At 43.0% G+C, this 22,284-nt stretch overlaps 1 long non-coding RNA gene across 2 annotated transcripts in view; it reads left to right on the top strand.

Annotated features, from left to right (window-relative positions):
• The first annotated feature begins 4,613 nt into the window (after nucleotides 1-4,613).
• Nucleotides 4,614-22,284, top strand: part of LOC129653945 (uncharacterized) — a 28,974-nt gene continuing 11,303 nt past the window's right edge. The window contains exons 1-3 of one of the 2 annotated variants that reach the window (XR_008715300.1): nucleotides 4,614-5,122; nucleotides 6,095-6,230; nucleotides 15,176-16,309. This is a non-coding gene — a long non-coding RNA (uncharacterized LOC129653945). Of the gene's footprint in view, nucleotides 5,123-6,094; nucleotides 6,231-15,175; nucleotides 16,310-22,284 lie in introns of those variants that run through there. The other variant, XR_008715301.1, reaches the window with a different exon arrangement.

Genomic DNA, 22,284 nt, shown 5'->3' with positions numbered 1-22,284 from the left:
GTTTTCAGTAAACATCCTGCTCCATTGTCCTGGATTCCTGGAATGTGTCTTTAGTCTGATCAATTATCAGCACTCAGTTCCAAAGAAGAGCAGCAATTGCATTCTGTTCCATATGCTTGAGGGTGAAACAATGGTGATCGCTAATCTTAAGACCATACATCTGGCCCATGGTAAAATGGACAGAGGGCATGAAAAAGGGAAGTGACTTAATCCAAGGATCAAAAGAAGTCATAAAAATGATGTTAAGTATCTTGACCTTTAAATTTAATATTTAGAAATAATGTGATTGAAAGGAAGGGTATAAAAACCACCTTGGGGTGATTCTTTACCCCCTGTCTATGCTAAGTGTCTATGCTGAGAGCTTTGCACTTTCCTTCTCTTTAATAAATCTTATTCAGTTACTACCATGTACGTTTGAATGTTCATGGATTCCATTCTTTGGCTGCGTGGACAAGAACTCGGATTCCTGTCTCATCTTTTGGGGGCTTGTCTGGAAAGCCTGAATGCCTACTCAAGGTAAGCACAGACATTCACTCTCAAATCTGTCATTCACTTCTCATTATCTAATCTAGCTGCATGGTCTCTTGAGCCACTCTATTTCACAAGCCTGCCTGAGTTCCAAAGGCAGACAGCATTAGTATACAGTGGCATCGGGTCTCGGTACTAGCCAGCAGATTGACCTGGGGTGCTGAGCAAAATCTCTGCTAGGCTGCTGCCTCAGTGAGAACCGCAGGACATCTACCATTTCTCTTTCCTAACATTTAGAGGTTATGAGATTTTTCACTTAAGGTAGGATCATTTCGCAGTGTGTGTAACTACTACTAACCTTGTGCACTACATAGCTTGCTTTAGGGGAACTCCAGTTCAGGCACACCCATTGTTCAAGAGCACAGCAAGTCCACCAACTTAGGCTCTCACTCTATATCTATCTCTAGGTGGAAAGGAAGATAGAGACAGGAAGAGGACAACAGTCCAGGGTAACCGCATAATGATGCTCCAGACCAGGTGCACTCCAAAGTTGAGGGAAGCATACTTTATTGGTGTTTCTTTGCTCCCACTGTGCAAGGTGGGGACACCCTCTATCAGAAGAACCAGAGAAAAGACGAAGAGCACTGGATGCTGGTCTTCTGTCTTTCAGATGGGAGCCACCTCTTTGTGCCCTACGCCCAGCTCAAAGCAGATGCCTTTGGCAAGTATACTGAAGAACTAGAAGTAGTTTGACCCTTAGACCTTGTTAAAGAAGAGTATGATCTTTTTCTGCACCAAGGCATAGCTTCAATAGGATCTATCTGATGGTGAAAAATGACCCCCTGAGGGCTCATTTGATTATAATACCATCCTCCAACTAGAAATCTTTTGTAGTCAAGAAGGAAAATGGTCAGAAGTGCCATATATACAGGTTTTGTCTTGAGAGAGAAAACCCTCTTATCCAGGAGTTGTGGGCTTGCAACTTCCATGCTGCCTATAACTTCCTCCAAGTCCTCAGGTCCAAACTGTCACCCTTAACCAGAGCTGCCCAAACCTAGCCCGCAGGAGCCTCCACAATCTCTGGTAATGCCCTGGGCTCCAGCAGCAGCTCCTACCCCAGTGGCTCCTAACCCAACACTGGTGATCTCTAGGCTATATCCTCCCCTCCTTCCATTACAAGAAGCTCCTAATGGGGACTTGGGAGCCACAGGAGTCCATGTTCCTTTCCCCCTCTGAGATTTAAGGCAAATTAAATTAGACCTAGGAAGCTTTACTGAAGATCTTGAAAATTATATAAGTGTTTTCCAGGGTCTAAACCAATCTTTGAAATGGCACGGAAAGATATTGTGCTAATCCTGACTAGCGCCCTTACTGACAATGAAAGAAGTAGTAATTAAAAATGCCCAGGGATGGGGAGATGAATGGTATGCTATTGGCATGCAGGAGAGACCTGACAGTGAATTAGCCTGGTTACCTACAGGGCTCCAGGCAGTGCCCGTAGCTGATCCTAATTGGGCACATGACAAAGACAGTGATGACTGGAAGAGAGTTCACTTTATCACTTGCATTAGGGAAGGCTTAAAAAAATCACAAGCTAAGCCCTTAGACTACTCCAAACTCTCTGGAGTGACTCAGGGAAAGGAAGAAATTCACACAGCTTTTCTGGAAAGGCTCAGGGAGGCACTAAGAAAGCACACTATTTGGACCCAGATGCCCCAAACTTATTCTTTTTTTTTTTTAATTTTTACTTTACAATATTGTATTAGTTTTGCCATACATCAACATGCATCCACCACAGATGTACACGTGTTCCCCATCCTGAACCCCCCTCCCACCTCCCTCCCCATACCATTCCTCTGGGTCATCCCAGTGCACCAGCCACAAGCTTCCTGTATCCTGCATGGAACCTGGACTGGCGATTTGTTTCTTATATGATATTATACATGTTTTAATGCCATTCTCCCAAATCATCCCCCTCTCGCTCTCCCACAGAGTCCAAAAGACTGTTCTATACATATGTGTCTCTTTTGCTGTCTCGCATACAGGGTTGTCATTGCCATCTTTCTAAATTCCATATATATGTGTTAATATACTGTATTCGTCTTTTTCTTTCTGGTTTACTTCACTCTGTATAATAGGCTACAGTTTAATCCACTTCATTAGAACTGATTCAAATGTATTCTTTTTAATGGCTGAGTAATACTCCATTGTGTACATGTACCACAGCTTTCTTATTCTTAAAGAGAACTTTATTAATCAGTTGGCTCCAGATAGTCAGAGGAAACTCCTAAAACTGGCCTTTCCAGGTCCTCCTCACCATTCTATGCAAAACAAAGAACTCTGACCTGAAGAAAAAAAATGGACAATAAGGTTGATCACACCCAGCTCCTAACTGGTCCCAGCTGGTCTCCAGAATTCCTTGCCCCAGCTGTTTAAGAAATACCTACTCCGAAGACTTCCCTGGCTTCCCTGTGGCTCAGACGGTAAAGCGTCTGCCTACAATGCAGAAGACCCGGGTTCAATCCCTGGGTCAGGAAGATCTCCTGGAGAAGGAAATGGCAACCCACTCCAGTATTCTTGCCTGGGAAATCCCATGGACAGAGAAGCCTGGTAGGGCTACAGTCCATGGGGTCACAAAGAGCTGGACCTGACTGAGAGACTTCACTCACTCCAAACAACCTTGGAGAAGAACAGGCACCCGTAACAGTAGATGTCCACATATATGCCTATATATACTTACTCTTTTCTTGGGTTAGCGCAGCAGGTCATTAATCTGATGCTGCCCCTTCTTGCCTCATTAAAGGTGAATCCGTTCCGTAAAGTGCCGGTCTCCTTCTTTTTCCGAACCTCGCCTCCTCTAACTCCCTTACCCTACACTGGTAAGAGCTGCCACATCAGTATTCTTAAACAGAAATCAGGAAGAACCTAAAGAAAAAGGGAATAGAGATAAGAGAAAGGCCAAAGCTCTCCTTATGGCCCTAAAGGGAGTTAACTTTAGGGCTACAAAGGTGGGAGGATACAAGCAAAGCCTGAAGTCTTTTTTTGTTGTGGCAAGAATGGACACTTTAAGAGACAATGCCCCCAAGGCAAGCAGAGGCCACCACCAAGGCCCTGCCCCACTTGCAAGGGAGATCACTGGAAGAGTAATATCCCCAGGGACGTAGGTTTCAGGGGTCAGAAACTCAGACACAAGATCAAGATACACGGGGCCCAGGGCTTCCCACTTTGGCTTCTGTCCTCATTACCACACAGGAGCCTCAGGTGACTCTAACTAGAAGAGGCCATCCTGTTAAATTCCTACTGGATACAGGAGCCACTTTCTCAAGCCTCCTGTGTAATCCGGGTCCTCCTTCTACTAAGTCAGCTACTAAAGGTGGCATTTCTGGAAAGCCAATTACAAAATTCTTTACACAACAGTTGAGTTGTAACTGGGATTCTCTTTTTTCTCATGTGTATATGTGCCTGTGCTCAGTCGTGTCCACCTCTCCGACTCTACGACCCCTTGGACTGCAGCCTGCCAGACTCCTCTGTCCAAGGGATTTTCCAGGGAAGAATACGGGAGGGGGTTGCCATTTCCTCCTCCAGGGCATCTCCCCCACTCAGGGATCGAACTTGCATCTTTTGCAATTGCCTGCATTAGCAGGCTGATTCTTTTCTACTATGCCACCTGGGTATCCCAAGTGAGCACAGGGCGCCTGGCGTGCTGGGCGTGGGGTGAAGGGCAGTGGCAGCAAAACTCCACGAATTGAAGAAGGGGGAGGGTGATCAGCCGAGGCCGGGTGATCCGCTCCTCCCATGGGGAGGCCGAAGGATCCCCCACACTCCATCCACTAGGGACGCAGCATCCTTCCCCAAAGTTTTGATGGGGAGACCCTCCTCCAGGGCCCAGGTGCCGGAAGTGGGGCTTAGGACACCAGTCGGGCACATCAGGGACGGCCGTGGCCCCTCACTTCCACCCCCCCAGGGGTGGCGGTATAGGCATGGTAGCCAGCCGGTGACCTGTGCACACTTGGACGACCGCACCGCAGGGGGCTTCGCGCCGGGGGCTTAGGCGCTCTTCCTGGTCCAGCACGCGACAACATCAGCGGACAGAAGGAGGCAAAGGGCAATGGAGACGGGGCAAGGCAGGCCGGGGAAGCGAGACGCACCAGGGCGCAGGCCCAGGGATCAGAGGCTAGGACGAACGAGGCACCAATGGAGTGCTGCCACGTGGCCCACGTGGCATACATGCAGCAGAGGCATAGAACCGACAGTGCAGGTCGGGTGGCCGTCAGCTACTGCGAGGGGCCCGGAAGCCATTCTGAATGACCCGGAAGCGAAGCTGCTTCTGCGTCAGGCCACCGAATCTCACCGCAAGAAACCTCCAGCGCAGGAGTGGTCCCCTGGTACCCAGGATGTCTATTGCCCTTCCTGGCCCCCATGAAGCTCCCCTATCGGGGCTTGCGCCGACCACCGCCAACACCCAGAGCCACAAGTGGCCCGGGAGAGCACTCTCCAGCCATGTACCGGTGCCTCCACAGCCCTCACGTGCAACTTGTTGTGCCCAGCTTCCCCCCTCGGGGACCGAGGGCACTTCTGTGCCCGGAGACACCACCAGCCATGGAGGCCAGGGAAGGACACCACATGAGGCGAGACGGGTTAGGTCCTAAACAGGGTAAGGGGGTACTGGGCGGTCACCAGTGTGGGGCGGGCCGGGAGCGGGGAAAAGCTGGAAGTGACGGGGAAGAGCAATAAACACGCACAGGGAGGGCCGGGGGACAGGGGCACGTGCGCTGTCTGGTGATCAGAAAGACTGAGTCACGGCCGGCCACCTAGTTTTCAAGTAGGAATATTGCTATTTTTAAATAAAAACACGTCCACACCTGTTAAAGGATTTTGAGAGGCAGGTTGGAACCGCTGACCTTATGTATACTATCAGCTGATTGAGTAGAATGATTTGAATTTGTTTCATGAATATAAAGATATTTTGCTGCATTGTTTTCCAAACGTATACTACAGATTTACACTCCAAATAGTAACAGAGATGAATTTCAGGTGTTTAATACATTCATCACCTTTGGGTAATTTTTTTTCTTTTTTATTCATCCTGTTGAGTATGTAATGGGTCCTAATTTTCTTGAATACATATGTTTCCTGATGACTAATGATATTATGCAAGTAAGCTTTTGGGTCATCACTTTTTTTGGCCAAACTTTTGTTGGGTTATTTGCCGTATTAGTACATTAAACTTCTTTATAATTGGGACTATGAGTCTTTTCTTAGAATAATATGTATTTCAAATAAGTTTCTTCATACTTTGGCCTGTGTATTTACTCAGAAAATGCATTTGGTAAGCAGAAGTTCTTATTCATAATATATTTCAGTTCCTTTTATTTTCCTGTGTAGTTATTACTTTTCAAATCCTGGATAAGAAATAATTCCTACTCCAAGATTTTGAAAATGTTTCCTTATGCTTTATCTTCTAAGAGACAATTCTATTTTTATTTGCACTTATCTCTATAATCTATCTAGAATATATTTCTGTGTTTAGGGTGAGGTTGCTGTTGTTGTTTAGTCACTAAGTCCAACTCTTTGTGACCCCATGGCCTATAGCCCTCCAACCTCCTCTGTCCATGTAATTTTCCAGGCAAGAATACTGGAATGGGTTGCCATTTCCTCCTCCAAGGGATCTTCCCAACCCAGCAATAGAACCTGTGTCCCCTGTCTCCTGCTTGGCAGGTGGATCATTACCACTGAGCCACCTGGGAAGCCCTTAGTATGAGGTAGGTGGTTACATTATTATTATTTTTTGTGTGTGCTTATTTAAACAAACTCATTCAATTTCTTAAAAATAGTAGAATTTCCTCTCACTTCACTGCAGTGGAACATTTCTTACACATAACATAACTTTGTAAAGTATTAATATATGTTTGTCTGTCTTCTGTTTTACTGGCCATTTGTTTTTCTTCCTGTTTTTATACTAAGGCTTCACAATCTTATTTACCAATGGTTTATAAGAGCCTTGATATCTGGTGGTAAATGATGATGATACCAGCAATTGATATACCAGGCTCCTGTGTCCCTGGGATTCTCCAGGCAAGAACACTGGAGTGGGTTGCCATTTCCTTCTCTAATGCATGAAAGTGAAAAATGAAAATGAAGTCGCTCAGTCGTGTCTGAGTCTTAGCCACCCCATGGACTGCAACCTACCAGGCTCCTCCGTCCATGGGATTTTCCAGGCAAGAGTCCTGGAGTGGGGTGCCATTGCCTTCTCCAAAAATTGTGTTTACTAATCTTTATAATAAAAAAACTACTTAATCAGATGGTTGTATTGACGGCTATGATGATGTATGTTAATATTTTGCAAAATACAATATTCTCTGAAAATGTATGTATGTATATACACTCTTGAGAGTCCCTTGAACTCTCAAGATCTTGAGAGCTCAAGGAGATCCAACTAGTCCATCCTAAAAGAAATCAGCCCTGAATATTCTTTGGAAGGACTGATGCTGAGGCTGAAGCTCTAATACTTTGGCTACCTGGTGCAGAGCACCGACTAATTGGAAAAGGCCCTGATATTGGGAAGGATGGAAAGCAGGAGGAGAAGGGGACAAAAGCGGATGAGATGGTAGGATGGCATCACTGACTCGATGGACATGCGTTTGAGCAAGCTCCAGGAGTTGGTCATGGATAGGGAAGCCTCATGTGCTGCACTCCACGGGATTACAAGGAGTTAGACATGACAGACAGAGAAGGCAGTGGCACCCCACTCCAGAACTCTTGCCTGGAAAATCCCATGGATGGAGGAGCCTGGTAGGCTGCAGTCCATGGGGTCACTAAGAGTCTGACAGGACTGAGTGACTTCACTTTCACTTTTCACTTTCATGCATTGGAGAAGGAAATGGCAACCCACTCCAGTGTTCTTGCCTGGAGAATCCCAGGGACCGGGAAGTCTGCTGGGCTGCCGTCTATGGGGTCGCACAGAGTCGGACACGACTGAAGCGACTTAGCAGCAGTACCGGCAAACATGACAGAACAACTGAACCAAACTGATACATCAGTTCGGTTCAGTTCAGTCACTCAGTCGTGTCTGACTCTTTATGACCGCATGAACTGCAGCACGCTAGGCCTCCCTGTCCATCACCAACTGCTGGAGTTTACCCAAACTCATGTCCATTACACAGGCCTCTAGGGTTTCCCAGGTGGTTTAGTGGTAAAGAATCAGCCTGCCAAGCAGGCTGACCCGCTTCAGTCTGTGGGTTGGGAAGATCCCTGGAGAAGGAAATGGTAACCCTCCGCAGTCTTCTTGCCTGGGAAATCCCATGGACAGAGAAACCTAGGGGGCTGTAGTCCATGGGATCACCAATGAGATGGACATGACTTAATGACAAAACAAGGAACGGAAGGGTCCTCTAATCTCCCCAAAGGAGGGAGAAGGGGTGGAAGAGAGATGGGAGGTAAGCAGGTTGACAGGAGTCTATCAAAGTTACAACTCATTCTCAGGGCCTTCTTTCCCAATCCAAACTAGAAATTTCAAGCCAATGAACATTTGAAATTACATTATAATATTGCTACTCTCAGGATTAAAATGGAGAACTTAAATTCAGATAGATGTGTTTTCTGCATTTCCAAGAAATTAGAGACTCTGAGCGTGCCCACAGAAGATGTTCTTTGGCCCAAAACCTATAGCATGATTCCAGAAGAGTACAAGGGATAAGTTTTGTGGTTGTTGCTGTTGTTTGCCACTGAATTACACTGACTTCCACTCTCCCAGTTCCGTGCAAAATAAACCATTGCCATCCTCGAACCTAACCAGATTAGACAACGTATTCCAGATTCCAGCTTTAAGGGTCTCTTTCCTGGAATCACTTCTGTAGCATATGGTTTCTATTTTTTCTCTTTTTATCCTGGATTAATTTTTCAAGAAAACAAATTATTATATACTTGGTCATATTCATTCTCATATAACTTAACATCCATGTAGTTGTGTAATTTTTCTTCTCATTACTCCTTCAAATACAAATTTAAATGTAAATATTTATGGGGTAACTCTTCTGAAGAGGAAAGTGTATGAGAAACATACATATATATATACACACACACACACACACACACACATATGTATATACAGATGTGTAAAGTCAAAGAAAGAAAGGGAAGTCACTCAGTCGTGTCCAACTCTTTGCGACCGTATAGACTGTAGCCTACCAGGTTTCACTGTCCATGGGATTTTCCAGGCAAGAATATAGGAGTGGGTTGCTATTTCCTTCTCCAGGAGATCTTCCCGACCGAGGCATTGAACCCAGGTCGCCCACATTGCAGGCAGAAGCTTTATCGTCTGAGCCACCAGGGATAGACAGATGTATATATAAGTGTATATTCACACACACAAATATATGAATTATCCCCTGATATTTGAAGGTGATCTAGTTGATAAAAATTTTTATCCTAGCATTCTTTTTTTGTGATTTTTTTAAGAAGTTTCATTGGAATGTGGTTGCTTTTCAATGCTGTGTTAGTTTCTAATGTATAGCAATGTGAATCAGCATACGTATATATACATCCCCTCCCTTTTGTACTTCCTTGTTATTCAGCTCATCCCAGAGCATTAAGTAGAGTTCCCTGTGCTGTAACATTCTCACTAGTGATGCTTTTAAAATACATAAAATATTGCATTATATAACTACTGAGCAGTCTGATGGCTAGCCCAATCTTTGTCAGAGTCTCAGATGCAGTCCTTGGGAATCTCAGCCTGTTGTGTAAATTTGTGGGTGGGGAAACAGTTGCAGGCAAGACCCGAACTTGTACATATCTTTTCTAGTTTATGCACAAATGAGTGCCCAATAAAAGACAGCTACATGATGTCATGAAACTGATAAAGATCATTTTTCATTACTTCCATGTCCAGCTTCCCCAAAGGGCAATTCCATTCATGGGACTGGAGAGATACTGAATTCATGGTGACTTAGAAGGAAAGGAATAAGAAAGTTGAATGTCCACAGATGTGCTGTTAGTTGAAACCAATATTCATCTCTTCTGATAATGACCTGTGAACACATAGGCTAGGTGTCAAATCTTGTGAAAGAAAAAGATCACAATTATCCTGGGGAACCAGAGAGAAATAAGAAGTCAATGGAAGCATTCCACACTATTCTATTTAATGCATATTCAGTATTCACTGCAACACTGATGCTAATTTTTCCGACCTAAGAGACTCGTTTGTGAACATTTTTGTCCTTAAGCCTTTATATAAAAGCAATTCTAGGGTATATAGCTGAAAGTGGAGTTTTGGGATCATGTACAAGGGCATCTTAAACTTTCTCAGATATTAGCCAAATGTAATCTAAAGTACCGTAACATATTTCTATTTAAATGCAAGCAGTGTGTTAGAGTTTCTTTTACATTTTTATAAAAGAATAATATTTTAGACTATTTTAAATCAATATTAAATAAGTGTATAGTAGTATCATTGTCCTTGTTGTTCAGTCGCTCAGTTGTGTCTGACTTTTTGCAACCCCATGGACTGCAGCATGCCAGGCTTCCCTGTCCTTCACCATCTCCTGTAGCTTACTAAAACTCAGGTCCATTGAGTTGACGATACCATCCAACCATCTCGTCCTCTGTTGTCCCCTTCTCTTCCTGCTTTCAAACTTTTCCAGAATCAGGGTCTTTTCTAAGAAGTCAGCTCTTCACATCATGTGGCCAAAGTAGTGGAGCTTCAGCTTCAGCATCAGTCCTCCAGTGAATATTCAGGACTGATTTCCTTTAGGATTGACTTACTTGATATTCTTGAAGTCTTCTCCAATGCCACAGTTCAAAAACATCAATTCTTCAGCACTCAGCCTTAACAATTAGTATTTTAGACTATTGTAACTCCATTTTATAGGTGGACAAAGGTATCATATAATCTTTTAATTTGAATATTCCTGATCATCAATGCGATTGATGATTCTTTTATTTGTTTTCTGACTATTTTGATTATTCTTCTGCAGATTACCTGCCAATCCAAAGTTTTCATCAATTATGCTCTTGGTCTTTTCCCTTTTTGTGTGTGCACATTTAATGTGTATCTTTGAGACTAACATTGGTGATTTAGTTACATTGCATATTTGTCATAGTATTTAAGGTCAATTTTTAAAAAATAAATTCTTTTCTTCTGTGTGTGTGCTTAGTCACTCAGTCGAGTCTGACTCTTTGTGACCCCATGGACTGTAGCTTGCCGGGGTCCTCTGTCTATGGGGATTGTCCAAGCAAGAATACTGGAGTGGGTTGTCATGCCCTGCTCCAGGGGATCTTCCCAAACCAGGGATTGAACCCAGGTCTCCTGCACTGCAGGCAGATTCTTTAGCATCTGAGCTACCAGGAAAGCCAGTGTTGTTTTATATTTTAGATGTCTAGTAGGTGGAGTCCCCCTTTGTACTTCTCTCTTTTTGACTGGAATGATGTTTATTTTGGAGATTATTCAGGAAAAATAATTTCTATCAGTGATATTGTTACTGTAGACTTATTACCTTTATTTTTGCATGAGCACATTTTTGTTTTAAACTTCAATGTTACTTCTGAGCAATTTCAAAGTGGTTTATTAATATTTTCTGTGTTATATTATTCTTACGATTTTTCATTTTCTGATCACTTTTTTCGCGTTTTTATATTCTGAATTTATAGAGAACTAACTTGGCATTTTTATTTAATTTATTTAATAAATCTTTTTATTCCTTAACACAATCTATCTATCTGTCTGTCTATCTATCTGTCTATCTATCTATATAACCTTTTGGCCATCCTAAGTGACATGCGGGATTTTAGTTACCCAACGAGAGATCGAACCTGTGCCGCTTCAGTGGAAGCTGAGAGACCTAACCACTGGATCTTCAGGGAAATCCCTAACACCTGGCATGTTTTTAATTTGCTTGTTTATTTACTTAATTTATTTTTAAAGATGGATATTTGCTTTTCAGAATTTGTTGGTTTCTGCCAAACATCAACATGAATCAGCCATAGGTATACATATGTCCTTTCCCTCTTGAACCTCCCTCCCATCTCCCTCCCCAAACCACCCCTCTAGGTTGATGCAGAGCCCCTTTTTGAGTTCCCTGAGCCATACAGCAAACTAGCTATCTATTTTACACGTGGTAATGTAAGTTTCCACGTTACTCTCTCAATATATCCCACTCTCTCCCTCCTCCCTTCTCCCCATTTCCATAAGTCTGTTCTCTATGTGTCTGCATTGCTGCTCTGAAAATAATTCCATCAGTACCATCTTTCTAGATTTCATATATATGTGTTCAGTTCCGTTCAGTTCAGTCGCTCAGCAGTGTCCGACTCTTTGCGACCCCATGAATTGCAGCACGCCAGGCCTCCCTGTTTATCACCAACTCCCGGAGTTCACTCAAACTCATGTCCATCAAGTCGGTGATATCATCCAGCCATCTCATCCTCTGTGGTCCCTTTCCCCTCCTGCCCCCAATCCCTCCCAGCATCAGAGTCTTTTCCAGTGAGTCAGCTCTTCACATGAGGTGGCCAAAGTACTGGAGTTTCATCTTTAGCATCATTCCTTCCAAAGAATGGACTGGTTGGATCTCCTTGCAGCCCAAGGGACTCTCAAGAGTCTTCTCCAACACCACAGTTCAAAAGCATCAATTCTTCGGGGCTCAGCTTTCTTCACAGCCCAACTCTCACATCCATACATGACCACTGGAAAAACCATAGCCTTGACTAGACGGACCTTTGTTGGCAAAGTAATGACTCTGCTTTTGAATATGCTATCTAGGTTGGTCATAAATTTTCTTCCAAGGAGCAAGCGTCTTTTAAATTCATGGCTGCAGTCACCATCTGCAGTGATTTTGGAGCCCCAAAAAATAAAGTCTGACACTGTTTCCACTGTTTCCCCATCTGTTTCCCATGAACTGATGGGACCAGATACCATAATCTTCGTTTTCTGAATGTTAAGCTTGAAGCCAACTTTTTCACTCTCCTATTTCACTTTCATCAAGAGGCTTTTTAGTTCCTCTTCACTTTCTGCCATAAGGGTGATGTCATCTGCATATCTGAGGTTATTGATATTTCTCCCGGCAATCTTGATTCCAGCTTGTGCTTCTTCCAGCCCAGCGTTTCTCATGATGTACTGTGTATATAAGTTAAATAAGCAGGGTGACAATATACAGCCTTGACGTACTCCTTTTCCTCTTTGGAACCAGTCTGTTGTTCCATGTCTAGTTCTAACTGTGGCTTCCTCACCTGCATATAGGTTTCTCAAGAGGCAGGTCAGATGGTCTGGTATTCCCATCTCTTTCAGAATTTTCCACTGTTTATTGTGATCCACACAGTGTTAGGATACCATATTCGTCTTTCTCTTTCTGACTTGCTTCACTCTGTAATAGGCTCTAGGTTTATTCACTTCATTAGAAAGGACTCAGGTGTTTCTTTTATGACGGAATAATCTTCCGTTGTATATATGTACCACAGCTTCTTTATCTATTCATCTGTCCATAGACATCTAGATTGCTTCCATGTTCTAGCTATTGTAAATAGTACTCTAATAAACAGTGGCGTATATGTGTCTTTTTCAATTTCTCTAATCTGGCATGTTTTTAATAAGCTTTATTTGTGGTAAATAATAACTATAAAATAATAAAACGTATTCAGAGTTTGTTACTTTTTACAGTCTATTTTTAACTCTGATGCAATATATATATATGTGTATATATATATGTATATATATATAAATATAAATATTGAAGCATAGTTAGAAAATGAACATTTACCAGTAATTTCAAGAACTACAAAAGTATTATTAGTGTTGAATCTAGATGTCTGATCTAGTGTAGTTTAGTTTCACTCTATTTTATTCCATAGTTTATTACTCATTTAAATGTAAGTTATGCTTTCAGATATAATTTTGAACATCATTTTCAGACTTATTTCAAGACTTTGAAATGTTGCTCTTTACAGATTAATTTTATCAGAAATCAATTTTTAGCTGTCAACTTCATTGGGATTTTCAAGATTGCCTTTCTTATTGTTTTGTTTTAACTTTTGTTGAGAGTTCATTGTCAGCAAGAGCTTTTGGATTTTTTATTTTTCTTTTCTTCTGTTTGGCATTTTGAAATTAAGTAGCTCATAAGGAATTCCAGCTTTAAGACATGTTTGAGAGAGTGATTGCTAAGTCACACAGTCGTGTCCAACCCTTAGTGTCCCCATGAACTGTGCCCACCAGGCTGCTCTGTCCATGGAATTTTCCAGGCAAGAGGACTGGAGTGGGCTGACATTTCCTCCTCCAGGGGATCTTCCCAATCCAGGGAGATATGTTTAGTAGTACTTAATTATTTTCCCTTCTTTTATTCACTGATAGAAGTGGAAATACTGACTTCGAGTATTAAGTTAACCTGAGGTCCCCATAATCCTAACAATAAATTGGCATACCAACCAAGAAGGAGCAATACTCATGTGATAGTCAAATTCCTTGTTCTCGGATTTATTTCATATATGAACCCAACTGTCCTTGTTAGCTTTCTTCATGTTTATAGTTGCTCTGATTTTCAATAAAGGGCAACATCAAAGCTATAAATAACTTTCTGTACTGTGCCAGTTGTTTGGGCTGAGTTTCAAAACGGCTTCAGAATCCGATAGAAAAAGCAATTTTCAATTATTGGAAATAAGTACGATATACTTTCACAATATAATAGGTAGCCTAAACTGTATACAAAGGGTCATTCTATGTCATATTGCCTTCTAATTTATGATTTTGAGGAACCATCGAGAATTTTTATGCAGCATTAATGACATTTTAATCTATGCTGATTTATTTCGATTAGAAAATGTTATGTTTTCTAGTTTTGTGGATAACTTCTCAGTAGCATTGCTTGTGTAATCATATGTACTCATATGTATAGTATATCAGCAACTTCATTTTTTAGTTTGAACTGTTTCTGTTACATATATTTTATTTCCTTTTTTCTTTTGGAACAATTACAGTGACATAAAAATTAATTTACTTAAATTTACAAAATGCGTTATAAGAACCAGAAAACTGGTGCCTCTCACTGTGGCCTGTACAGACAGGACTGGAGATTGAAAGGCTATGAGGAACTGATATTCTTTGGGAAGATTCAGCTTAAGCTTTTATCTATCATTAGTGTTCATGTGATAAGTGTATTCAGCTATTCATGAATTCTATGTTTGTTCCACAATAAGAACTACCTAGTCAAATACCTTACCTTTATGACTAAGAAACACAAGGATCAGACTTGTGACATTTGTAACAAACTGTCACAAGTTGGAATGCATTCTTAAGATGATAAAAATTTACAAGTAAATGGATACAGTTCTTTGACATTAAGCATTGTAAAACTGCAAACTTAAACTGTAAAACTCCTACATTAACAATTGAAAAGTATATTCAAGTTTAAGAACTGTGTTCTAATGTTAACCTAATTATTTCTTACACAATACAGTGGCCTGTAGTTGGATTACTTCCATCAGATAATTCAGGTTTAAGAAAACATAATTTAGCAATGGACTGGAATATATAATGGCTGCTTCTGTGTACTATTCTGCTTGAGTGCATGCTGTGTGTTTGCTTGTGACACCAAGGACAGCAGCCTTCCGGGCTCCTCTGTCCGTGGATGTTTCCAGCAAGAATACTGAAGTGAGTTACCACTTCCTCCTCCAGGGGATCTTCCTGACCTAAGGATTAACCCCAATTCTCCTGTGTCTCTTGCATTGGCAGGCAGATTCTTTACCACTGACCCACCTGAGAACTTCATTCATTACTTGCAACAGTGCCGATCTACGCAAAGCAAATTACACACCCTCATTATCCTAAACTAATGTCAGCCATGACGTCTCCGGAATAACAGCGTTTAACTTTCTTAAGGAAATTAGGTGTGACAGGAATGCAGCTTTCCCTTACCAAGCAATAAATAAGAGCTTGTTTTATTTTGGTTAGTCTGTGTGACTTCAAAAAGCAAAAGTTAAAAATATTCCATAAAATGATTATTTTCTACATTATATAGATGTTCTGAAATAAAAGTTTTAGTCAGTACTTTTTATGCATATCAGAAGATGGAATGTAAACAAAATTTCCACTTGAAGGCGGAAGATTAACTATATTAATTTAGATCCACAAAATTTGTTTTCTAAGTGTGAATGAGTGTTATCCCTTTTTTATGTTTCTTTCTATAAAAATGAGATTTCTTGTTTTAAAATCTTCTGCTCTTGGATATGTGCCTTACTCCTTTTCATAGAATTAATGTGGTTTGCATCATTTCTCAGACAGGACTCTTGGTGTCTCTTTCTTTCTTCTGGACTGGTGTGAGTCCATACCTTTTGTAAGGTCTGTATAGACACAGGACTCTTATAGAAAAGTACACTCTAGTTCGCTCTGTAGAGAAAAACAAGTGATGTTCTTTCTGTTCTTCTTGGTCACATTTCTGTCTTATATCAGAAAGTTTGGGTTCATATTCTGATCAAAAGAAGTGATATTTATTATGTCTTATCAGTTATTTTATTCTTTACTATAAAAGTACATTTAATTACACTTAACAAAGTTACTTGCTCACCTATTTTCTGTATTGAAATCTAATTCTGTAATTTCTTTTGTATATTTTCCCTTGTGTACAGGAATAATAATAATTACATTTACACTCATTAGATGTAGCAACTAGTTGAAACACACACACATAATTTATTCTTCACAACAGTTTTATGAAATAGATGTTATTATGTCTCAGTTAAGGAAGACAAGATAGGAAAAGGATGACTAACCACTCCTAGGATACAGACCAAGTAAATGGTAAACTAAAGATTCATCCTCAAACAGCTTAATTTCAGAGTTCATATCTTTTAAAATTTCTTTTATATCTCACATAGCATTTTTAGTAATTTCTTCATTAAAATTGTATATAACATAAAACAAAGTAATTGTTCCAAACAACTGACCGTGTACTTCAGTTCAGTTCAGTTCAGTTCATTTGCGCAGTCCTGTCTGACTCTTTGTGACCCCATGAACTGCAGCTTGCCAGGCTTCCCTGTCCATCACCACCTCCCAGAGCTTGCTCAAGCTCATGTCCATCGAGTCGGTGATGGCAGTGGCACTGAGTAACCTCTCTCTCTGCCAGTAGTGCTTCGAGCCCCATTAGATCTGCTGACCCGTGGGACTTTAGTGGCAGAGCAGTTGCAGCTGGTGCCCCTGGGCGTCCAGTCCGCTGCAGTCTTCCTGTCTGACTGCTGCGTGTAGACATTAAGCTTCAGCTCGGTGCTGAATATTCTCTGACTCTTAATGAGTATTGCTTGTACATGTGAGTAGAAATAGGATGTTTAAATTACTTTGCATCTTCTTCTTCTTCTTATTTATACTTCTATTCCTGTTTATCATGAGGCAAGATACTCTGACCTACCAAGGCACAAAGTCAGGCACGTGTGACAGTGCTCCATTATCAAATGGAAGTGGGAATGAAGGAGACAGGGCTTGAGCAGGGCTGAGGAAAAGTAGCTTGTGTGAAGGAGGTAGCTCACATCCCCATGGCTCCAACTCATATATCACATTCTTGAGCCCAGGAAAGACAGTACTGTGGGATATAAAGAGACCACCTAAAGCTGACAGCTGGGGCCATCTAGTTTCTGTCTGGGGGTACCTCTAAAGGACAGGGCTGAACGGAGGCTCGACCAGGAGACTTGTCACAGAGCACAGCCAAGAGCAGACCTCAGCACAGCCGTACCTGTGAGCTATTACTCTGCACCCTGTTACCAGGCAGCAAGTCCTGTTCAGCCATTTTCAATGGGCTCCTCCCCCCAAGGAAGCAACTGTCAGTAAGTGACTGTTAGTGGGGACAACCAGGCAAGGTCAGCGGAGCGGGGGTTGTCACATGGAAAGTGAGGTAAGAGTCAATCCTGGCCTCCCCTCCAGGGTGCTCCAGTTCATCCAGCCTCAGACCAATGGTGATCTGGGGGCATCAGGGCACATGTGGGGGTCTGTGTCCTGTTGACCCTCCAGAGCCCTCACTGCGGCCTCTACTGGCCGCGGCCAGGCCTTGAGGAGGCAGTGACCCTCTCCCCGCCTCTGCCACCTCCTGGCAGCACCATCTGCCCTGGATACCATCTGCAAGACCTGCTCCCACACCCCCCACATGGCTGGCCTGAGGAGCCTGAGGGCCAGTTGCGTTTGGCGCCTGGCTCCCTCAGCAATGACAGCTGAGCAGGGTCTGAGGACCCAGCGCTGAGGGCGCTGCCAGCTGAGCTCTCACTCTGCCAGAACTGGACCCTGGAGGGTAAGCCGTGCCTCAGGACCTGCCCTTTCTTGTCAGAACAGAAACTAACACTCATGAGGTATTTACGGGAACAGTTACCTGACCCTGACCTGGCCCCCAGATCTAGAGCTCTGACAGCAAGATGTTTAAACACCTCACCATGCTCCTGCCTCAGCTTTCTAGGAAAGGGCTTCCCTGAGAGCTTTCAGGCAGTTTGGGGTTTTTAAGGCATGAGCCACTCCTCTCCTTGCAGGGCCCTCAGTACATCTTTCTGGGCTCCACACCCTGACCTTCTGTTCTTGTTTAGCCTTCCTGTAAGTTGGGCATAGGGACTTGTTTTTCAGTAAAAGGCAGAGCTTCAGTCAGGGTAATTGCCTGTTTGCTTTTGCCTTTAAGGCGAAATGCCAAATGACCAGCTCGATACCAATTCATGAAATGTGGCCAATGGTTTGGTGGAATGATTAGCGGCACAATTGTAAGATTCATGGAAAAAGAATCTTGAAGATGGTCTGTAGGTAGATGTCTTTAGAAACAGGATAGGAAGATATTTGTGTTCCATGTGAATTAGTAAAATGAAAACCAACCAACCAACCAAACAAACACACAAAAAAGAGGTACTTTAGCAATCAAGTGACTAAGATGGCTTCTCCTATGAATGTCTGTGAGCATCCTGCTCAGCCACCTCTGTCTTTGCTCAGTGACTCATGAACAAAGCAGCTCTGGTGACAAGGATGGGATGAGCATGAGGTTACCAACGCTGAATTCTACCCCCAAGGCTGGCCTAGCTGTTGACTCTGTTGAGTGTCCTTATCCCCAAAATGGAGACTGACCCTGAGTTCTCTGAGGTGATCAGCCAGCTACCTGGTGGCAGGCTGACTACATCAAATCCCTTTCTTTATCCAAGTGGGTAACATCTTGCTTTCCTTACTCAGAAAATGAATTTGCTTTCCTTGTCCACAGTGCTTCCCCCTAGACTACCATGACTGCTATATCCACGGTCATGGTTTCCCACACAGCTTTGCTTCTGAAGTAAATCCTGCAGAATTCCCTTTCTAGTGTGTTTCTCCATCAGGTAGGCTGTAAGAGCTACAGTCCTGTGAAACTTCAAGGAGGCTTTGAAATAACTATTTTAGAGTGCACACAAACACACACCTCCTAATGACCTAGTTACACACTCATCTTTGCACTGCTGTGTAGGAGTTTTGAAGCTGCAATGAAATTTATTTAATGAATCAGGCCTAAGAAGTCAATTTGATTAAAAGATATATCATCTTGGGTGGGCCAAATTTAATTAATCCAAAGGCCTTTAAAAGATGGGCTGTGCATGTTAGTTGCTAAGATGTGTCTGAATCTTTTGTGACCCCCTGAATGAAAGCCCACCAGGCTCCTCTGTTCATGGGGTTTCCCAGCCAAGAATCCTGAAGCAGATTGCTATTTCCTTTGCTAGGGGATCTTCCTGACGCAGGGATCAACCCAGGTCTCCTGCATTAGCAGGCGGCTTCCTTAGCATTGAGCCACATTGGAAATTCTGTTAAAAAAGGATAGACCCTTTTTATGTCCAAAGATTCCAGGCTTCATTTCATATAGTTTCCAGTCATGATTTTTAGCTCCTGGCTATATGCCTTGCCAAAGTTCTCTTCTTTAATCAGCTACCAGAAATGGGTGAACCAATCCCTTGTAATAAGTATTGCTTCTTTTATTGAATTTCTGTGCACAAAAGTAATTCATGTTATTAGAGATTATTTCTAATGTGAGAAGCACTTTTGTTAATTACATTTCTTTATTTTTGATTATAATTTTTACAACTGATGGACCAATGTTGTCACCTGATGATTCAGTAAGCACCATAATTTATGTTAGGCATCACTCTTCCTGTTGCACAGTTTTGTGGATTTTGACAAATGCATCATGCCATGTGTCCACCATTGTAATATTGTATAGATAGTTTTAGGACCCTAAAGACCCCTGGGCTCCACTTATTCTTCCCTCTTTCTCCTCCCCTTCCACCAAACTCTTCCACCAAACTTCTGGCAATCCTTGATCTTTTCAACAGCTGTAGAGCTTTGCCTTTTCCAGAATGTCATATAGGTGAAAGCATCCCTTTTTATTCAGGATTTTGAGAATGACTTCTTTCACTTAGTAATAGCTCTTTAAACCTTCTTTCTTTTCTGAACATTTCTTTCAGCCCTTCATGGGTCCTTAGCATCCCGGACCCCACTCTGTTCGTACTTCGCTTATGAACACACTACTTTGCTTGTTAGTGGTGCTATTGAGCTGACAAGGTGCTGTCACCCATCACGTCCAATAGGATTCTCACAGGATCTTGGGATTCTCACAACATCTTCCCTGGTGGGAAAAGCGAGAAACCTGGATGCCTACACCTGGGTTCCTCCCCTGGGCGTCCCAGGCACTTTCTCAAGGGCCCCAGGATGCAGGCTTCTCAGAGATCATCTCAGTCAATACACACCATATACACCAGTCTTGCTCAAGAAGAAGCCTTGAATAAATAAGTACTTGGCCGCCTGATGTAAAAAGCCAACTCATTGGAAAATACCATAATGCTGGAGAAAATTGAGGGAAAGAGAAGAAGGAGATGACAGAGGATGAGACGGTTGGATAGTATCACTGACTCAATGGACATGAGTTTGAGCAAACTCTGGGAGATGGTGAAGAACAGGGAAGCTTAGCATGCTGCAGTTCATGGGGTCACAAAGAGTCGGAAATGACTTAGTAACTGAACAAGAGGGGATGTAGTGTACAACATAATGAAGGTAATTAACACTGCTGTACCATTATAAATGAAAGTTAAGAGAGTCCTAAGAGTTATCATCACAAGGGAAAAATGTTTCCCTATTTCTTTAATATCTTATGAGATGATGGGTGTTCACTAAGCCTCTTTCATGATGTGTGCTGCGCTCAGTCGCTCAGTTGTGTCCAACTCTTTGGGACCCCGTGGGCTGTAGACTGCCAGGCTCCTCTGTCCATGGAATTTTTTTCAGGCGATAATACTGAAGCAGGTTGCTGTTTCCTGCTTCAGGGGATCTTCTTGGCCTAGGGATTGAACCAGCATTTCTTGCGTCTCCTGCATCGGCAGGTGGATTCTTTACCACTATGCCACCTGGGAAGCCCATTTCATGATGTATGTAAGTCAAATCATTATATTGTTCACCTTAAACTTATGCAGTGCTCTATGTCAATTATATCTCAATAAAACTGGGGAGAAGAAAGTGGATTTGAGAGTCAGATTATTCAGTGGTCCTGTGGCCTTGGGCAAGTTACTTACCTTCCAGGCTCCTATCTGCTGCATAAGGATGATAACAGTCCCCACCTTGGAGGGTTGAGATGAGGATTAGATGAGATAAAGGGCTGGGCTTGGTGTCTGGCAGGAGGTGAGCGCTAATGACTGGAGTTTGCTTTATTTTTACTACAATCGTGCAGGTATCTGAAACTCAGGGAAATTAAGCAGGACAGATCCAGAGCCAGGGCCTGGTGGAGCTCAGACCCAAGTGCGCATGGCCCCTGTTCCCTGGGCACCACTGGCTCCAGACCTGGTTCTCAAACCAGTCTGTCACCTGCCTTTTTGTAAACTAAGGGAAATGTAGAGGAAACTAGCATTTTCATTTCCAATCTTGTTACCCTTGACTCTCGAAAATCTGGGCCCCAGACCTATCCTTCCCCATATGCCCCTCACTGTGCTCACCCCATCTCCGCCACTGGAAATGGCTTCTCCTTGTCTTTTCCACTTCTGTAAATGTGGCAGATCCTCATCTCCAACTTAAAACCTCAGAATCAGCAATTCCAAGCCTCAGCAGTGTGGGAGCCACTGCCCAGGACTTGAGAAACAGTTGTTGAGTTGAGCTGACTGTGGTCACAGCCAACATTCCCAGGTATCCATGGAGATAGACCAGAAAAAAGATGAAGACCAGAGAAGAATACCTGCGTGATGACCAGTCAATGTATGTTCATGTAGAGCTTATTGTGGACCCAGAAAACGCAAATTGTTCAGGTACAGTGTGCTCTGTGGTTTGGTGTCAGTATCCCAAGCCACGCAGGGCAGAGAGGGTGGCTGGCTCTCCTGTTACCCTGTGCCTCCTCAGCTGTGTGAGGATTCAGTGGGAGGAGGAGCAAGAGGCACCTGGCTTAGTTCGAACCGCCTGCTTCTTTCTGCCATTCATTCGTTCAGTCGGCTCACCAGGGGCACCACTGTGTGCCCAGCCCTGGAGCAGCAAATGTTATCAGACCTGGTCTCTTCCTGCCCTGATGGGGTTCCTGATCTAGCAGGGAAATAGACACAAATGTCACTGCAAACTCCAGATTACAAGGTGATAAATGCTCTGATGGGGGCAGTGAAGCACCCTGGGAGCAGAGAGGTGTTTGGAAATCTGATGAAGGAAGGGATGTTGGCGATGGTTCTTGAAGGATAACAGGAGTTCTCCAGACAGAAAGAGGTGGCTATGAGCAGAGGTGGACTAAGGAGTGACACTGGGGTGACAAGCACTGCCTGTGTCCAGGTGTGGAGGTGGACAGAGGCCCAGTGACTCTCACTTGGCAAGTGTGAAGGGTGCGGGACTGGACAATAGGTGGGAGACCG

The sequence above is a fragment of the Bubalus kerabau genome, chromosome 5 (assembly GCF_029407905.1).
Source record: "Bubalus kerabau isolate K-KA32 ecotype Philippines breed swamp buffalo chromosome 5, PCC_UOA_SB_1v2, whole genome shotgun sequence".
Taxonomy (NCBI): domain Eukaryota; kingdom Metazoa; phylum Chordata; class Mammalia; order Artiodactyla; family Bovidae; genus Bubalus; species Bubalus kerabau.
Note: the sequence above shows the minus strand (reverse complement) of the source record. Positions and strands in the feature narration are given on the sequence as shown.